The sequence below is a fragment of the Copadichromis virginalis genome, linkage group LG23 (genome assembly GCF_057382275.1).
Source record: "Copadichromis virginalis isolate Kocher_CV1m ecotype Utaka linkage group LG23, C_Virginalis_male_GT1.1, whole genome shotgun sequence".
Classification (NCBI taxonomy): domain Eukaryota; kingdom Metazoa; phylum Chordata; class Actinopteri; order Cichliformes; family Cichlidae; genus Copadichromis; species Copadichromis virginalis.
Window position 1 is genome coordinate 40,420,773 of NC_140639.1, and position 20,793 is coordinate 40,441,565.

Below are 20,793 nucleotides of genomic sequence, written 5' to 3' on the forward strand. Positions count from 1 at the left end.
TGGAAATCGTTAGCAGAAAATTTCATTGATGCTACTGGCTTTATGTGTATTGCAAGAAAAAAAAAGCTTAAAAAAAGCCTTCTGTGTTTTTAATTCTTGTTTCAGCTTTGAAAAATACAAAACAACGCTCTGCTGGATTCATTATTTAGGCTAGGCGGGGGAAAAGATGGCAATTGTTGTATACCATGGAATAAAGAGGAAACAAAGCAGAGTTTAAGGGATATTTTATCTCAAACTGTTCATCTGGCCCAACTGTAATGAAACTCTAATTCAACCTGTGGTGTATAATAAATTCATAAATCAATTATCATCTGGATTTCTCCTCAGTCTCTGAGTTATCCTGCTGCGCTTTGCTATCTGTAGCCGAAGGACAGGCTTTGCACAGCGTGGGGCCTAGTCAAGTGAATGCACAACACAATGGAAAGCTTGCTTTTGAATGTTGTAAATCCCACCTCGTGCGACAAGGTCACTGTAGAGGATAGGAATTGCTCCCTTTGCTCTCTCTGCTTGTCCTTTTAAACATGTTAGTTTGTATTAGTCTCTGCAGAAACAGGGCTGGAAGACCTGGAAATTTATCTTAGTACATGTTTATATATCAAAACTCCCCTTAGTCTCGTTTTGATTAGAATTTTTACAAACAGCGCTTTCATTTCATGAGATCTCTTTAGCATGTTTTCCGACCCTCAAGAACTGTAATATTGTAGTTAGGAAACTTGCTACCCAGATGTGCTTCTGCTTGCCTGAAATCAAAGCCCACCAGGCCCGCTCAATATATTTTCCCCACTCTTAGGCTGTCTCAATTAGGAGGTACTACAGCTACTCCCTAGGTGTCTCAGTTAATGAGAAAGTTCTCCCAATCTTAGCTCTAGTATTACTTGTGTGCTTAAATAGAGGGTAAACAAAAAGAACAAGGGGAAATTTCAATTACAGTCTTTCAATATTTCAAAGGAGGCTTTGTCTCAGTAGTTGAACTTGCCCAGCTTGTGAACAAATCCCATCTGAATGCCCTTATTGGTATAAGGGTTCTCTGTGCCCTCCTTAGGATGTTATCTGTTCTTACAGATGGTGTGTGGTTGATTTTATACACAACTAATGAAAGATATTACACATAAAAATAGAACACATTTATTGTTGGTGCTGTTAAATCTAGAATCTGAATTTTAAAATTCAAACAATTGTGTCTCCTGTCTTTCATCAGGATTTCGTCATCACTGTTCCTGAGAGGGAATCTAGAGATGACTCACTGTCCATGGTGCTGAAACAAAGATTTGTGGGTCACTGTCTCTCGTGTTGAATGAAGGATCTTGGGTAGTCCTATGACAGGCTGGCAATCTCTCTGGGCTGTATCCTACCTCTCACCGTACGGTAGCAAGGACCCAGCCCCACTGCTTCACTGAGTGAATGGGTCAAATGCAGAGAAAAACAAGTAATTTCCCCATGGGGATCAATAAAGTATCCATTATTATTATTATTATTATTATTATTTTCAATGCGTTAAATAAAGATTTGCATTTACCTGTCTATATCATGAAATTTGTGTCATTGTTCTGCGCTTTAGCAGACTCGCTAGTTCAGAGACTCATCACTCATGAAGAAAGCAAGACAACGACGGAACCAAGTTTTACTTGCTAGCAAGAGAAGGCTTGTCAGAACCAGGCTCTTGGACCTGAACGCTCCTCACCTGTCTCCTAGCCAGCATCCAATAAACAGCCTTCCTTGCCGCCTTTTATTGAAAACAGTTACAGTACACACAAGCACCTCCCGTTGTAAACCCCCCTCTATGGTTACAAAAGATAAGGCACTATGTGTGTGTGTGTGCGAGAATGTGTGCGTGTGTGTGTGTGTGTATGCATGTGAGTGTGTGTATTTGTGTTTTGGGGTGCGTTTGTGTGATCTCCTGCTCACCAAAGGGATCATAAAAGCAGGAAGTTTACTAAACAACAAACAGATCCCTCACATAGATGTCCCTACAATAAAACACTACAGCCTCCCCCACCAACAAACTGGCTGGAGAGGTGGTCAGAGACAAAAGAAGGTCTTTGATTGTACAGCTTGAACTAAGACTTACAAATTTAAGCAACACAATGACAACATTTAATAATTTGACTCCAACAGTAATCACCCATGACAATGAATTGAGAATCAAATTTTTATTATGAATGAAGACGCTGTGTCTCTGTTCATAACATAGACTCTGGAATTATGTCATTGTCCGTGGTGCTGAGAGATTTGAGGATCACTGTTCCTAGTGTTAAATGTAGGATCTTGGGTAGCTCTGCGACAGGCTGACACTTGTCCAGGGAATGCCCTGCCTCTCGCTCTATGGTAGCCGTGATATGCTCCAGCATCCTGAATTAGATAGGCAAAAGAGGATGGATGGATGGATGGATAATTGGATAAACTTTTTTTAATGACTACTTCACAATTAATACTGAATTCTGAACCAAACTTTTATTATGAATAAAGACATTGTATAACTGTTCATGACATAGAATCTGGAACTGAGTCACTCCCTGTAGTGCTGAATAAAGTGTCTTTGGTCACTGTCCATGGGGCTGGATCTGCAATAGGGCTTCACTATCCATTGACCGTGGTCCTGAATCTGGAGATGTGTTGCGCTGTCCATGGTTCTGATTAACAAATCTCTCCATAGTTCAAAATGGAGCGTGACATGTTATTTTATCGCTGGTCACAAGTCTGCATAATGATTTTCTGCACTGTCTGCAGGGTTTTATCTAAAGTGCAACTTCCAAAGTACTTTTGCCACTTTAACTGTAACACAATAAATGACCTGAGCTACACCACTCACTGCAACATTAAATATTTTCCCTTCCCTGAAGAAATTGTCTAATTCTGCTGAAGAAATTCTGAAGAAACAGTGACATTTCCTGGGGCACCATGTCTGTAATCCACACAGCTATGTCCCATTCACCCCAAACTGGCCACCGTGTCACTGTGCCCGGCTCTGCATCGAAGACAATACATTGTTGCAGGGCCAGGATTGTGTGTAACTGTCTGTGCTTTCGATTTCAAAATATTGTCTATCTGTATCTCTATTGTGTGTCACTTCCTATTGTTCTGCATGATTTTTCATTTTGCCACGGTGCTCCATCAAAGATATGTGTCACTATGCCCCGGTCTGATAAAAGGGTTACTTGGTGCTGAATCAAAGAAGCAGTCAGTATGTTTTCAATCACTGTCTGCGGTTGACATAGTTGTTGGTTGTCATTCATACTGAATAACAGATTGTCACAAAAAATGTTTTGCATGGACTCACAAAGCTGCTGAATAAAGAAAGCAGCTTTTTCAAAGATGGTTGTGAAACAAAGGAAGTGTGTTACTGTCGTTGATTCTGAATGAACTCTGATGGTAAATGGCCTGTATTTGTATAGCGCTTTACTAGTCCCTAAGGACCCCAAAGCACTTTACACTACATTCAGTCATCCACACATTCACACACTGGCGATGGCAAGCTACATTGTAGCCACAGCTGCCCTAGGGCGCACTGACAGAGGCGAGGCTGTCGGACACTGGCGCCAACGGGCCCTCTGACCACCACCAGTAGGCAACCGCTGAAGTGTCTTACCCAAGGACACAACGACCGAGACTGTCGGAGCCGGGGCTCGAACTGGCAACCTTCCGATTACAAGACGAACTGCCAACTCTTGAGCCACGATTGCCCTACTGATGACTTACTCTGTTAATAGTATAATTTTTCAAGGTGCAAGACAAAAGTAAAAAAAGAAATCTTTCTTTTTCTGTCCAAAACAGACAAGAAAAAAGTCTCTTAGCTCCATGTGGTTAATTTGACTTTTTTGTAGATATTAGTTCCCAGTTAATTTGAAAGGGACCAAGCAGAAACACACTGATGTCCACATCCACTAAAGGTAATTTCCAATCAACTGTGAGTTCAACTGGAGCATCAAACCCCGAGGTCTCCAAACATAGCTGTGGCTTTTTCATGACATCAGCGCTAGTCAGCATTTGCTAATGAGCCTATTCTGAATGGCTTGGTTTAACAGGGTGCCTGCTGCTGATTGGTCCATTTGACTTTTAGAATCAGTCAGCCCAGTCTCGCAGCACCATCTCAGTTTTGGCCATTTGCCCCAAATCTCTCTCCTGATGTTTTGTGAGCTGTGAGATGCTTTAAGGCCTCACTCTGCAGTGTCTAAACATAAATTGTTTATATTTCATATAAAGAATAAAAGTGATTTTCTAAATAGTAAGCTAGTAGACTTAAGCTATCATTTTTATACACTTTTATGTTTTTTCCCTTTTACTTTGTGTCACATAATGTTAGTCAGCACTTTCCGAGGAGATAGATTCTTTTGTTTGCTGTGTTGGCCTTGCTTCGCCCTGAATTACATTGCTTTAGTCGCTACTTCACCTTAGACAGTGACACAAATCCTTGGGTCAGAACTGGGTCAGACACACTTAGTACTTGTGGATAAAAAAAAAGGACTGTGTGTCATTGTCCATGAGTCTGATAAAGGAACTCTTAAACCTTAGGCAGCTACATGAGTCTTGAATCTTGCATCATCCTAGGTGAATGCTATATAACGTAAAACCTTTGACAGAAAAGTTGTTAATATTATTATTTTTTTTGTTATGACTTGTTCACTTGTGTTCAAGCTAAAAAAAGTACAAAGTATAATTCAGTTCAATTCATTTCATTTATGTAGCACCAAATCACAAAAAATGTGCTTTGTATCGTAAGGTAAAGATGCTACACCAATACAGAAGAAACCCAAACAAACCCCTATGAGCAAGCACTAGGAAAAATTACCTTTTAACAGGAAGAAATCTCCATGTAGGAGGGGCAGCCATCAGCCATGACCAGGATGTTGGAGATGAGGGAGGGGAACAAAAGACACATTGTGGAAGAACTAGAGATTAATACTAACTAATGAAAAGTATAAGAGTTGTAATTAGTCCAAACTGTAATTAAGTATTTATCAAGAAGTGTTGGTCAAGTTACTTGAAAAAAGTAATCAGTAACTAATGACTGATTACTTCCCCCAAAAAAGTAATCCCGTTACTTTACTGATTACTTATTTTCAAAAGTAATTAATTACTTAGTTACTTTTTAAAAACACGATTTACAACCTGAATAGGTGATAAAGCGATAGATCTTTCAGCCCAATTCTACTTTTTCTACATAATCCATCATACAAAATGTAATCAAATGGAAAAGTCTCTTTTTAAAACTTGTTTTATTAGTTTTAACCTTTTAACTTTATGCATCAAGCAAATATTTAATTATATGCAACATTCTCTGACTGGAAGAAATTTGTTTAACATTTAAACCTATTTTCTGCACATTCCAGCACATAATTATTATTTTTTTTTTGTGTTTACACTCACTCTTTCAAATAGATGCAAGTAAAACACAGCCAGGGCCGTGCAGAGACGTTTAAAGGGGCGGGTGCTCAAAGTTAAAAAGGGGCACATTGAACCAGGCTGAATAACAACAACACACATTCATCAAGAATCTAATATGGAATCACATCATACTATATCACTGTTGTGAGGTGGCAACAAGGCAAAGCAAACGTAGCCTATGTTTTACCTGATGGGTACAATGTTGCTGTTGAGGGGTTTCTGCTGCTCCTGCTGCTGATAGTGCTGGAGGGCAGGGCTGTGGTGATCTGAGACTGTAGACATTAGAAAGTCCATAGGAGAGATGGTAGCTGGTTAAACAAGTGTCATGAGATAATAACAAAATGCAAAGATTGGTGACAGCGCTTGGAACCATAAGGCAACAAAAAACTGTGAGAAATAATTTAGGCTCTGCCTGTGAATCACTCTTTGCTTCTCTTCTTCCTTCCATCCCATCATTTCATATATCACTCTCCACTTGCTGTCTATCTGAGAACAAGGCACAACTTGCTATTGCAATAAACTATAATCTAATCATCCACACCTAACAACTCTTGCACTTAATCTATAATAAAATGATGACAAAAAAATGTTATAGCACTGCCTTTAGTAGCCTCACACAGCTCCTACTGTTTCCTCCTCATGTCCTTACCAGGCATGTGTGGACAATGTTATATCATGAGTAATAATTTAAAATAATCCATATACATAAAACAAACACATGCACGCACACACAGTGACATTTTAGACCTTCTTCAGAATACTGTATATACTATGGGCATCACTGTGCTGATTCAGAATCCTTACATTATTATTTATTACTAGAGCTACAATAATAAAGCAATGAGGAGGGGGAAGTAATAAATATGAAATAATGTCATTATGATGATTCCATTTGTTTCACTATCCACTCTGTGCAGGGGCAAAGCTTATTACATTTTTAAACTGTAGAGATACAATAATTTTACTGCTGTAAAATCCAAATTTTGTCTTATTTAAAATATAATTCTAATATAATCTGCTTCTTAATGTATGTTCTTTAAAATACAGCATGTGTTTTTAAAAATATTATAATAATGCATAATTATGTGGACATGCATATTAGATCGTTTTTTAGTGAAATATAATCCCTCCAGACAGGCAGGAAAAGCTCTGTAACTTACTTTAAAACTAAATATGTTCCCTAAAACGGTGGACAGAGCTACAGACCCATGACAGCCTTACCCAGTGAGCTAGCAGCTATGACCAGCACTACTTGTGCAGTTAATAAAAGGACAGGTAATGTTCGTCGCGCTGTTGCAAACACAGCACGCTCATTTGTTTCATTTCGTCAGTTGCAACAAGACAGCTTACCAACGTGTAGTAATAAGCCAATACTCTTGGGTGCTACACACTACAGTTTACACTGTACACCGACTTACTGGTTTTGTCGCATCAGTCTGTGTCTCTGAGTTAATTTGTGTCTCTCCTACAGCTCCAGACCGCAAAAAATGCGCGTGCTCTTTGTGAACTCGTTCCCGTCTCATAACCAGCGCGTTCTGCCGTCAAGGGCGATCATTGGTTAAATGTGATCATGTGACTGATGCAAGCCAGATCCTTTTATTTAGCAAAACTGTGATTAATAGTATATATTATTGTTGAGGGGCACAGACAGGTCTCCGCACGCACACACACATAAAAAAATTTAAATAAATAAAATTTTTTTTTAAAGTTTCCTCAACAAATGGGTACATTGGGCACCCATCAGGAAAGGGGCGGGTGCTCAAGCCCCTCCAGCCCCCCGCTGTGCACTTGCCTGAACACAGCAGAAAATAAATAACATCAAAGACTCAGCGGTCCTGTTGCTCTATTTTCACCTGTAAAGCAGGAGTGGCGTAGGCGGAGGTTTACCCTGGTGCAGGTGTGCCGCAGTGGTCAGTTGAAGAATCCGCGAGTTTCTCTGTGAGTTTCCCATTACGTGGTAGCGCACTCGGTGCTTGCTTGGAAGTTTAGGAGGGTTTTTTCGCTGTAAAAAGAAGTTTTCTTCGCACGCACAACGGACACTAATGTTTTTGTCACTTTTTATGGAATCAAACTCAAAGTGAGATCAGTACTTCCACGCTTTAAACGCTGCATGCTCACACTCTCTCCCGCACTCGATATATTATCAAGTTGATCTGCACACAGCTGTTGTCACGAACGTCGCACTCACTTAAGTCACTGTCACATGAGACGTTCTTGCAAAAAAAAAAATCATGGTTTTAGTAACGCAGTAACGCAGCGTTCCTACGGGAAAGTAACAGTAATCTAATTGCCGTTTTTGCAATAGTAATCCCTTACTTTACTCGTTACAAGTAACGCGTTACTGCCCATCTCTGTTATCAAGCATAGCATTAGGTCAGGTTGGCCACAGAGTCAAGCTCAGCCACAATCCTGGAGGATCAGCTTATACACATACACATCCAACTGGCATATACCAAATAAAGGGTGTTATTTAAACTGCTTTAACCTAAACTATAGTTGCAGCAGACCTGCAACCTGCTTTGCAACCCTAAATGTCCAAGAATCTTTACCCACTTGTTTAGGTAGGGGCTTCAAAATAGCTTCTGGCATAAGACTTGAATTGTGCGCTTTGATACTGCACTCCCTGCTTCCAGTTCTCCACGTGCTTGTTCATGGAAGGGTGGACAGGTTTCGGGACAGCTTCATCCCCAAATATAAATTGCTGCAGATAGAGATAACAATCGTTTTTTGAGTATAGTGGTCCTGGATGATCATATTTATGATGGTACTGTAGTATTCGGCAGCATGTGGAGTCGACCATGTCGTAAGAATAACCTTTCCTTGATTATTTAGACATATTCATTTATTCTTCCAATTATTGTGTTGTAGCCATGGGGGCGTCTGGAATGTCAGTATTTTTGTCTCGACCCTGTAACTTCTCCTTAACCTTATTCATTAAATATCAATAAAACTGAGGTCATTACAAACTTCCATCGACAAGATAAGACAGAATATTTTAACATGTTATCAGATCTCCTAATTTCATTACCTTTGGTTGAAATCATACTGTAACTTATTAAGACATAAACACCAAACTCTCTATCAATTCCCCCCACACCCCACCCTTTTTTTTTGTCTTTTTCTTGTTCACTTATTTGCTCCATCAGTTTTTCTCCTATTTCTGTCTCTTCACTTGTGGTTAGAGGCCTGTGTAATCTGGTGTTGCATTGACCTCTTTTGGGACTTGTGTTGCTGGTAGATTCTGCATTATTATTATTTTCTATTCTGTGGCAGAAAATGCTGAGTAGCGCTTTGTTGTCTTTTCTTTTTCTAATTTTCCTTCTCTTATTCTGTGTTTCTTTCAGTGCTAACACAGTTTAATTTAAACCTTAGCTTAATTCCTATATTATCAATAAATTACTTGTATCTGATCACTGACACTGCTTGAGTAAAGTAGAATTCTTAAAAAATGTTAAAAATTGCATAAAATGTGCCTTTTTTTAAGATAAAAATAATCTACAGTTTACATACAACAGTAGGAGATATATGGTGCCTAGAGCAGCCCTTCAGGTACCTAACCAGCTATACAACAGAGTTCACATGAAACCCAAAAGACTGGCCACAGAACAGCACGCCTGCATTAGTTTTGGTAGACTGAGTGCACAATGAAATGAGGATTAAAAACCTTGGATATAAGCCCAGAAACCGTTCAAACGAGAAACAACCTGCTTTTCTACTGTCATATACTAGATGACCAATAGGAAATTAACTGAATGTCTTTTCCGTGTAAAGCAGCTAATTTTATGAGATTGCTGAAACCCAAAAGAGATCGAGCCTTTTCTATTGCATACCTGGGGGCTTACTAAACACAAAACGCTCTGATTGAGATTTACCACTTTAATAATGCTGCATTAGTGGCATAGTTTGGGATATAAATGGAAAAATGGAAAGCAGTGCATGCAACAGTGATGTATTTGTTGGTGTTGTGGAGCACAAATTAAAGCGACAATACACACACACACACACACACACACACACACACACACACACACACACATATCCCCAAATATGTGTGTGTGTATATATATATATATATATATATATATATATATATATATATACACACACACCCAGCATGCCCCATGCGGGCAGTTTATCCATCAAGCTCGGGTCCCCTACCAGGGGAGCTTGAGGGTCCTGCGCAGTATCTTAGCTGTTATTAGGACTGCGCTCTTCTGGACAGAGATCTCCGATGTTGTTCCCGGGATCTGCTGGAGCCACTCGCCTAGATTGGGAGTCACCGCACCTAGTGCTCCGATTACCACGGGGACCACTGTTACCTTCACCCTCCACATCATCTCAAGCTCTTCTCTGAGCCCTTGGTATTTCTCCAGCTTCTTGTGTTCCTTCTTTCTGATGTTGCTGTCATTCGGAACTGCTACATCGATCACTACGGCCGTCTTCTTCTGTTTGTCTACCACCACTATGTCCGGTTGGTTAGCCACCACCACTTTGTCCGTCTGTATCTGGAAGTCCCACAGGATCTTAGCTCGGTCATATATACATTATATATATATATATATATATATATATATATATATATATATATATATATATATATATATATATATATATATATATATATATATATATGTTTATTCATAAACTAGGGAATTTTGGGATGTGTGGGATCAGAGGGGGGAAGATATGATAGCTTTTAACTAGAACCACCAAGGATGTCATTTTGATGTCATAGAAATGAAAAACACTGTGCTCAACATGCCTGGTTACCCAGCAATACTTATTGTTTACACAAATTTTGATATGAAACACAACACGAGGCATATCTAGCAAGCCAGAGCTAGCTAGATGTGATTGATGAATACATATCTCGGGAATTGTATGCATATGAAAGAGGAGTAATTACTGCAGGGCTGAATGGCTCACAGATGGGATGCTGAGTTGAGACAGACCAAGTCAGAGCGGGGAAGTAAATGGTGCAACACACAGAGAACAGGGGCAGTTGCTACCTGTGCAGAGCAGCAGGGGAACCTTAGCTGAACAGAGCAGAAAGTCCAGAATGTGGAGAACTAATCCGAGCAAATAACGAGTGAAATCCAGAACAGACCAGCCAATTAGATGTGTTTCAGGCCTGAACATCAGCACTGTGGAGGGCTGCAGACTGAGGCAGAGGAAGGTGGAAGGCAGATGAGAGTGAGGGTGAAAGTTTATACCTTCTTCATTTTTCTGTAACTGATACTGCCCATTATCCAAAATGTACTTTTAACATTAATTCCATAACACACACACAAAAGCTTCAACGTGAATCCTTATTTTAATTAGAAATCAACTTTTTTTGCTGTAAAGATGTGCATTTTGAAATAGGAGTGTATGGGGAGGAAGCAGCCTCAAGTGGTTATTTGAGGAACTGCAGTTTTTGGCATTTATGGATTGCCAGTGGACCTCATTTGTTTTGAATAGTCTTCACATGTGAAGAAAAAAATACATAAATGAGCTTTTTATTTTTCAGAAACATTTCCATCTTTAAAAAAATCTCTACATTCAAACAAACACGTTTAATCAATATTCCAAAAGCAATCTTCCCTTGTGGAGAATGAATAGAGAAAATAATTTTGTCTTTCCAAACATGCAATACACTAGAAAGAGGCCTGGAATATAGAAGGGGTCACCGGTTATGACAGATACATGTGTGGCTGCCATTTCTCTGACCCAGTGATTACTCGTCTTAACTGGTCAAATAAATGTCAACATGAGAGAGGGAGAGAGACCGTCAAGCTGTCACAGTAATCCACAGCGTTTATACATATCTTTGTAGGGGAGTGTTATGTGTATCATAAATCAATCAAATCCTTTGAGCTAACAGTGTTTGCTCGCAGGTTTTTTGTTATTGCAATTTAGTACTTACATTTAACCTGACTTGTTTAGTGTGTATTGATTTTACAGAATGATGATGCTGTCTGATGAAAACAGAAGTCTAACTGAATGCTCATACACTTGAGATTCAATTAGGCATCCTGCATGGATTACTAATAGTTATGAGAATAAATGAAGAAATAATAGCTATAAATAAAATTCTAGTGAGAAGCAGGACTTCTAGTAACTGCAACTGTCCGCCAAAATGGAATTGACACTTTTTTAGTGGATGCAAAGCAAGCATACCTGTCATTGACCTGTGAAAGAACATACAAACTCGACATAGAAAGGTCCACACCAACTAGGGGGTTCAAACCTAGAACCTTCTGGCTAGCCAATGCTTTCCCACAGTTCTTTGCCAATTACAGTAAATTACTGTATAAACCGGTACTGTAGCATTACAGTATAGTACTGTTAAAGAAATTGGTTGCAGTGCTACACTATACACTACATTTTAAGGTGAAAAACAGACAAACAAACCCTCCAAGAACTCTTATGGGAAAGTTGCAGCTTTAAAACTTATCTTACTCTAACTTAAACTCTGACATTGCATCAGGCTTGCACATGACATTTCAAAGACTGTCCTTCCTTTCAGGTGTGGCCAGAAAAATAAAGTCTATTGCCACTTACAGAAATCATCAATGAAAAATAGTAGGTGGGCTTACTGTATGCCACTACCACAGCAAAGACAATATTTTGAGGGTGTAACAAAGTACATTTTAAGACTCCAAAGCATGATCAAAGAGCTCTGATCGCTACATTGGAGCCCAGATCTGTCAAGCTAATCAAAACGAGGGCTCTGATCATGGAGGGAAGAAGGAAGACGGGTGAACAGAGTTGTCAGTAAATGACACAGGACCCCAAAAAACAGGAAGTATGTCTTTTTTGACTTTACAATCACCTGAACAAGCTTGAGGTATGTGCAGGGCTGTAGTCAAGGTAACACGTCGAGTCAAAGACCTTGAACTAAGTTAAGGAAAATTTGAGCCAAAAATCAACTCAATGCTTCATGATATATTTCAGATGTAACTAAATTCCTCTTTCTAGTTCTGTGTTTAATTAATAATATAATCCATATTTATCTTACAATGAATCTTTATACAGCCTCTCAATTCACGATCTGTCTGAAACAAGCATTTTTATCATCCTTTGCCTTTCCTTTAAGCTTTTTTCTGATTGGCTGCCTGTCACAGAAGGTCCGAGCAGCAAGTGGGTGGGGCTTCAGTGGTCAGAGTGTGTCTGAGTTAAATATATTACAAATATCATCTCTTTTTGAAATAACACAGATGCCAAAAAAGAAAACTGTGAAAACTAGTGTTTACAAAATTATACGGAATTGGGAATCTTTCTTGGTGTCTGCCATTTTAGCTTCTCTTCATTGGTCCCTGTTTTTCTTCTTCTCATACACAAAATCCCAAATAATGGGTCCCATTATATCTTAAAGATCTCATAGTACTGCAGCCTACATGTGGTTTCTAGAGTTTTCACGAATAGGAGGCAGAGCTCTCAGCTCTCAGGCCTCTGCTGGAGGTTTTCCTTCCCACTGCCATCAAGTCCTTACTTATAGAGTGTAACCTGATTGTTGGGGTTTTCTCTCTATTATTGTAGGGTCTTTACCTTACAATATAAAGGACTTTGAGGTGTCTGTGAACTGGCGCTATTTAAGTAACACTGAAAACTGACTAACACTGACTTGAACAGAACTGAATCGAACATGGAGCATTTGGCACATGGGGAGTACTGGTAGTTATGTTGAATGCTGTATGTCTCTTTCACACACACACACACACACACGCACGCACGCGCACACACACACACACATACACACACCCCACATACACACACCCCAAAGGAAATACGGAAAAACATCCCCTTTCATGTTCCAGATTCCTGTTCAGTTTTATCAATCAATCAATCAATCAATCAATCAATCAATCAATCAATCAATCAATCAATCAATCAATCAATCAATCAATCTTTATTTATAAAGCACTTTTCATACAGAAAATGCTTTACATAGTTAAAAGCAGCCCACCCCACCCTTCAACTCACTCCCCACACTCTCATTAACATAAATGATGTGAATACACACATATCCCCCCCCCCCCCCCCCCACACACACACACACACACGCACACTTAAAGAGTAAGAATTGGGCTGGATTCACATGAGCCAAGTGAGGAAACACTATAACAGGGAGCCATCTGCACCGGGAGCCGGTCACAGACCGCAGCCTCCAGGCTGGGCACACAGCAGGAGGGAGGTAAAGGAGCCCCCCAGCCAGGCTGAGAGGACCCCAGAGCCCCAGCAGCCACGGTCGATCACAGCCCCGGTGCAGAGAGCCCCCTCCGAGGAAACACTGGAGATATGACACAATAGGCTATATACAGGGTAAAATGATAAAATAAATAAGAACGGGATACAATATAAATATAAATATAAATAAAGTAAGGAGATTAAAAAATGAATAAGAATAAAATCAATAAATATTAGGTAAAGCCTAAATTAATAATAAAATAACAGGATAGAATAAATAAGCATAAAATAAATAAACGCTAAGTAAAAGCTAAATTAAAAAGGTGGAACATGTACGTTCTCTGCGGCCCTGAGCTCCTCCGGCAGGCTGTTCCACAGACGAGGACCATACCACTGAAAAGCTGCCTCTCCGTGAGTATGTGTCCTGACTTTAGGGATAATCAAAAGGCCAGTACCAGAGGACCTCAGGGTCCACGAGGGTTCATATGGTAAAAGCAGATCTGAGAGATAAGAAGGCCCAAGACCATTAAGACATTTAAAAACCAATAAAAGAACTTTAAAATCGATCCTGAAACACACGGGGAGCCAGTGCAGCGATTCTAAAACCGGTGTAATGTGGGCCCGCCCTCTGGTCTTCGTCAGCACACGAGCTGCCGAGTTTTGCAAAAGTTGTAAAGTTGAAATATTCTTCTTAGGAAGACCAGAGAGCAGGGCATTACAGTAATCAATGCGACTGGTAATAAAAGCATGCATCAGCATCTCTGTGTTGGCCCGAGAGAGAATAGGGCGGACTCTGGCTATATTTTTTAGATGATAAAATCCAATTTTGGTTACATGTTTAATATGTGGGATAAAACCAAGCTCAGAGTCAAAAATAACACCCAGGTTTTTCACTTGTAGCGAAGGACATAGTGAAAATGCCTCTAATTTAGACAAGAGTTTCTCTCTCTGAGCCTCGGGACCGACGATTAAAACTTCAGTTTTGTCCTGGTTAGGCTGTAAAAAGTTTTCTGCCATCCAAGATCTTATATCTAAAATACAGTTAAAAAGGGCATCCATTGGTCTGGTGTTATCAGGAGACACGGAGATGTACAGCTGAGTGTCATCAGCGTAACTGTGAAAGTTCACTCCATGCCTCCTGATGACACCGCCGAGAGGGAGCATATACAAATTAAAAAGTACAGGGCCTAGAACCGACCCTTGAGGCACACCACATGTCATTTTATGGATCTTAGAGGAGCATGTATCCATACTCACCATAAAAGTTCTGTCAGAGAGATAGGAAGTGAACCAGTTGTGTACAGCACCAGAGAGGCCCACCATGTGTTTCAGTCTGTTTAAAAGAATAGCGTGGTCTACTGTATCAAAGGTTGCGCTTAGATCCAGTAGCACCAGGACTGAGAGCTTTTGGGCGTCCCAGTTACATCTAAGATCATTTAAAACCTTTAGGAGAGCCGTCTCTGTGCTGTGGTTCACCCTAAATCCAGACTGGAATATCTCCAGGATCTGTCTATCATTTAGAAAATCATTAATCTGAGTAAAAACAAGTTTTTCTAAGTATTTAAGTGAAGTTATTAAGAATCTTTTAAAACTTTTTAATTATATTGTTTTTTTTTGTCAAAATTATATCACTGAGTTTTGAAAATGACTAAAGAGACAAATAAAGGACATGTCCTTGTCTCTGATTGGCTATTCTCCCTACAATCATACATGTGATTTAACATGTAATCACTTGAGAGCTGCTTTTAAAGGTCACTCCACCAATTAGCTCTGGAAAGGAGTGAGTCGCTTGATAATGTGTCTCATTCGTCTGTTTCAGAATCTTTTTCTGTCTCCTTACTTCAATCTAAAAACAGTTGGCTAAACGAATAAAAATAGAAAAGTGCTACAACCCTGAGGTCAGGCATTCATAATTCATGTGTCAGTGTCTGAGATGTGATCACATTTTTGCAATTCTTCAGCAAATGTCCGACTGGGGCACTGAGGCTGTCAGGATCATCAAAACCTCAGATGGGAAACAAATATCCTGTTGGACAGGATTTTGTCAGGGATCACAAATCGTCTCTATGAAGCTGCGGCTCGGTGCTTGTTCACATTTGACTTTCAGGTCAAAGTGAATCCAAGTCAGAACTGATCTAATTGCTGACATGATAAACAATTTACTGATGAAGACATAAAACAAACTTTAGCGCTTATTTTGATCCCTTATCTATTGAGTAGGGGTTCTCCGTAACATTACTTGAAAACAAAAATCCTTTAGGCAGAGAAAAAAAAATCCTTTTGATCTTTGACAATCATTTTATGCCTATAGTTAAAAATTTATACTTGAATCTTAGGCTGCAAAATCACCCCCATGATGAATCTGCTATCTTTTGGTGCATTGTGGACATTTTCTGTCACCAGCCAGCTAATTCAGACAAACATCTACTAAACACTTGTCCTATCCGGTTATAACTGGCTCTTAGGCACCAATTTATCATGAATGGCTTATGGAACTAAGGAGCACTTCTTTTCATATGATTTCCTGCCAATTACCAAGAGATCAGGGCTGCTCACTGACTCTTACTGAATTTCTGTTCCAAGAGGGGGAGAGGAAAAAAAGAGACACTGATTCAGCAGAGATGAACTGGCTACCATGGTAACAAGCCACGGTGGCATTAATTGTGGCATCTTAAAACATAGAACCGGGGCTCTATCACTTAGAAGAACTGTCGCTTGTTTCACCTTGTCACCAAATGAATGGATTTTTGATGGCTTATTTTAACCTTATAGGGTAATGTGTTTAAAGTTTAATTGGTAAAAAATGTATTTTGAAGAGAGAGGGAGAGGGAGAGAAAGAGAGGGGCAAGCGGGTAGAAATACATAGGCTGGTCTGACTTCACTGCCAGACATTTAAAAGGCCACAGAAGCAGGCGCATCACTTTCTAAATAACAGAAAGCAAAAAATAAGATTAAGGCTGTGGTTTTGATCGTAAATGTTTATGTAGGCAGATATATAAAAGACAAAAAACTGAGAAGCAGCTATCACTCAGGGTGACTGAGAAAAAAAGCAATAAAGGGTAGTAAATCAGAATTTCCTGACATGGTAATGTATTCATTCTCTAAACATTCTCCACTTCCCTACAGTTTCGTACTTGATGTGACGCATGATACAGCAGTATGGCTGAGAGGTTGAAAGAAATATTATTTTCCAGTGTAACACTGTAATTACACATTTTTTGTGGGATTTTTTCACTTCCTTAAAAAAAGAAAGAAAATAACATGAAAAATTGTCTACTTGAAAAATAAAATCTTTAGTATTTTCTGTAGAACCACAACTTTTACACTGGGAGGAGGAGACTGAGGTGAATAAAACAAAACAACAAACAATCTAACATAGAATATAACATACAAATATTAGATCACACTGGTATCTCACAGACAATATGCAATGCAACAACAAAATAGGAGATGTATGTAGGGGTAATATTTTTGTTTTTAAGATGTTTGGCCATAGATTTCATTAATTAATAATAATTAGCTTGTGTCGTCTTTTTATTGGTTTATCTAACCAATAGATTTTCTTTCTTTCTTTTTTGTGAATCCCAAAAAATCTTTGCAGCGGATCATGTTCCTAGATTTCTAATCCTTGTGTAAGCAATGGATCCCTTATGTAGGTAATCAGTTTTCCTATTAAGTTCCTATTAAGTGCTGATGCTTTCATTATAAGATTATTAAAATGAATCAACTTTCTGCCACTTATAATGCAACACTGCATTCAATGGAAGACTTGCAGATGACAATGCAACTTTTTCTGTAATTACTGAGAGTTATGCATCACTAATTGTTGCCCTTCAATTTGTAACAACAAGAAATGCACAAGATCTTCTTGATTAAATATTTCTAGTATAATTATGAATGAAATTATGATATTGATGTAACTTTAAAAACTCATTGAAGGATATTAAAGAAATTCAAGGATTCAAGCATTATACAAAGTTGATTATTTGTGTTCCTTAGTAGGTAATTTGATGGTGAAATTAGAACTCTGTGTTTTCAGTCACTGGGATGAAAATCTGGCACGGGTGAACATCTGATGAACAACAATGCATGGCCTGACTGCAAGGAGAAAGCCAATGCTCCATGCTGCTAAAGATGAGCCAGAAGGCAGTTTGCTTGTGGGCGGATGTGACAAAAATAGAAACCTTGGTTTTAAATGAGAAAACATTCAAAAGCGTTCTAGTGAAAGAACCTTATTCCATGACATGGTGGTGGTACTATCATGGTTTGGGCCTGTTTTAGTGCTTGTGTCAAAAAACAGTGTTTACATGCATCTTCCTCCAAAAGGATGTGTATATTGTAATACTCATATTTCTGAAGAATACATTAACAGTACGGAGTATATGCTATGTTTGTCTCATTTTACAAATATAAATAAATAAATAAACACACACACACACACACACACACACACACACACACACACATATATATATATATATATATATATATATATATATATATATATATATATATATATATATATATATATTAGGGATGCACCGATACCGGTATCGGGTATCGGCCTCGATACCACATTTTCTAAAGTACTCGGTCCTCGTTAAAAGTCCCCCGATACCGAGGACCGATACCACGGTCTGAGACCTATCTATGTAAGGGTTAATCACAGGTGCCGAGTGCCTGCCCCCAGGCCCCGAGTGCCCACCCCCAGGCCCCGGCTGCAGCTCAGAGCGGGGAGAAAGCGAGGCGAGACATATCAGCTGTGTGGAGCTATTTCAAAGTGAACGAAGGCGTGAAAACAAAGGTGGACTGCAAATTGTGCTCAGCGAAATTGTCCAGAGGAGGCTCGAAAGGTAGTGCATTTAACACAAGCAATTTAATCAAGCACCTAAAATCCCAACACAGCAACGAGTACAAAGAGTTTGCCCACGCTTATTTACCCATGCTTATTAGCACAGAGGAGCATAGCTGATGCTATAGCAGTGGGACGGAAAATAGTTGGGCATTTTAAACATTCCGCCTTAGCCTACTCCCGCCTCGAGGACATTCAGGGACAGCTCAACCAGCCAATAAAGAGACTGCAGCAGGACGTACAGACGCGCTGGAACAGCACGTATTACATGCTCCAGTCCCTCATTGAGCAAAAACGAGTGCTGGGCGTGTATGTGTCGGAGCATGAACTCCCTGACTATCTCACCGCTCACCAATGGGCTCTTATGGAGACGACTGTTGCCATCCTCGCCCCCTTTGAGGAACTAACTAAAAAAGTGAGCAGCTACGACGCACTAGCCTCTGATGTCATCCCAGCTGTGACTGTGCTAGTGAGACTTCTAAACAGAGAAACAGACGAACAAATTTAAAATTAAATTTTGTTTTTTTATAATTATTTATTCTGTAATATGTTGCATACAGCATGCTTTTCATTTTAAATAAATGTTCTTAATTCCAAACTAGTCCCTTGTTTGTTTGTTTTTTGTTAAATTATAGGACTAAAGCTGTTACCTGCAAATTTAAATCATGTTTTTATTAAGTACTCGGTATCGGTATCGGCGAGTACTGAAATGCAAGTACTCATACTTGTTTCCGAAAAAGTGGTATCGGTGCATCCCTAATATATATACACACACACACACACACACACACACACACACACACACATATATATATATATATATATATATATATACCAATTTTGTCATATGGTAAAAAATCCTTAATAAAGCTTTTCAATGAAGCAGATGATAACTGAAAGCTTTTTTCTTCTCCTGATTCACAAACATACATGCTTTCTTAGTCTTAGATTGCTAGACTTTCAGCAGGTCAGCTGTGACTTGTGTTGTGTTGGTGGTTGGAATTTGTGGATAGATGTGTATGGATTTCAAGTCAAACATTCTGCTGATTCCTACATATGGCATCACTGATCAATGCATCGGGAGAGCTGCTCCTGCTGCCGCCCCTGCCAATAGCTGTATCGACTTCCAGTCTGCACTTGACCAATCTTTTTCTCTACATGACACATCTGCAAGACCTTTGCTGCATAATTACAAAGAGGAGGTGTACAAAGAGATTCAGAAGAAGTCACTACAATGTGAATCTTCAGGAATAGAAACACCTTCGGTCTTTAGTAAAGAATAATACTAGCTTATATTCAGTAAAACTAATATTTTAGACCTGATTATCATAGCTATGTTGTTTATGGCTTAACTTAGACCTCGCTTGCCTTGTGTAGTAATTTGGCCTCCAATTGTCCTTTTTTAAAATCTTACTTGTGAGAAATCTCTGTGTGTCCATCTGTTCAATTTCTATTATGATAACTGTTTAGCTGAACTACTTTAAATTTGGGAAGTATATTATGGGGACTTGAGTAAGTACAGTGCCAGCTTATTTTGGCAAAATGTTTTGACTGCTGGCTGCTCCACTCTGTGTGTAGGGGGAGGGGCACAAATATGCAAACATGCATGTATGTTTTGGCTATCTTTGTGAGGACAGTGACAAATTACTTGATTTAGATTCTGTAGGACTTGGCAGGTGCACCCATTTTCTATCGCCAGTCATTGGCAGCACTTAAATCCAACTCTCCTCTCCACTTGTCACCGGGTTGTTATCCTACTCTGCATGGTAGCTAAGCTCCAAACCATTTTGCAAACTTTACCTATACTTACCTGCTTGTCTTCTACTCTTCTTCAGTAGAAAGTCCTGCTGATGTGCTTGCTGAAGTCCTTACTTGTGAACCTGCTGGATCCACTCTCTCACGGCCTCTTTTTTGGAAACCTATCTGCCCTGGAGCCTCAGAAAAAAGAAAGGAAAACTTACTTGATTTGAGTGTATGCAGCCTTCATCGATGTAAATTATCTTTGAAGTTGTTCATTAAATGCTGTGGAACAGATGTCATTGGTCTTTTTTGTTCTCCATGCCTGTCTACCTGTTCATTACCCATCTCAACGTGATCTTTGCTTTTGACTTGTGCCAGTGACAGTAAGGTGCAGTATTATGTTTGACTTCATTTTAATGAATCATTCTCAGGTTTTAGCAAAAAGTTTTTCTGTTAGCAGTTAGCCTGCTCCACCCCCTGTGAAGGGGGGAGGGGCAACATATAAACACAATCGCTTTGTTAAACTTTCTAACTGCAATCAGATGAATGTACTCCCAGGATTCTTACCCCTACATTTAAAACAATACAACTAAGTGCTAAACCCTTAAATTAACCTAAACCTAACAAGTATATATGTTTCACTTGGGTAC

General features: G+C 39.3%; 1 long non-coding RNA gene across 1 annotated transcript; it reads right to left on the bottom strand.

The window, feature by feature from the left end:
- Positions 1–2,198: 2,198 nt before the first annotated feature.
- On the bottom strand, positions 2,199–20,317 carry LOC146681627 (uncharacterized). The gene is made up of 3 exons (XR_014918223.1): positions 20,214–20,317; positions 4,787–5,654; positions 2,199–2,349 (listed from the first exon to the last, which is right to left on the bottom strand). It is a non-coding gene; the product is annotated as an uncharacterized LOC146681627 (long non-coding RNA).
- Between the last annotated feature and the right edge of the window lie 476 nt (positions 20,318–20,793).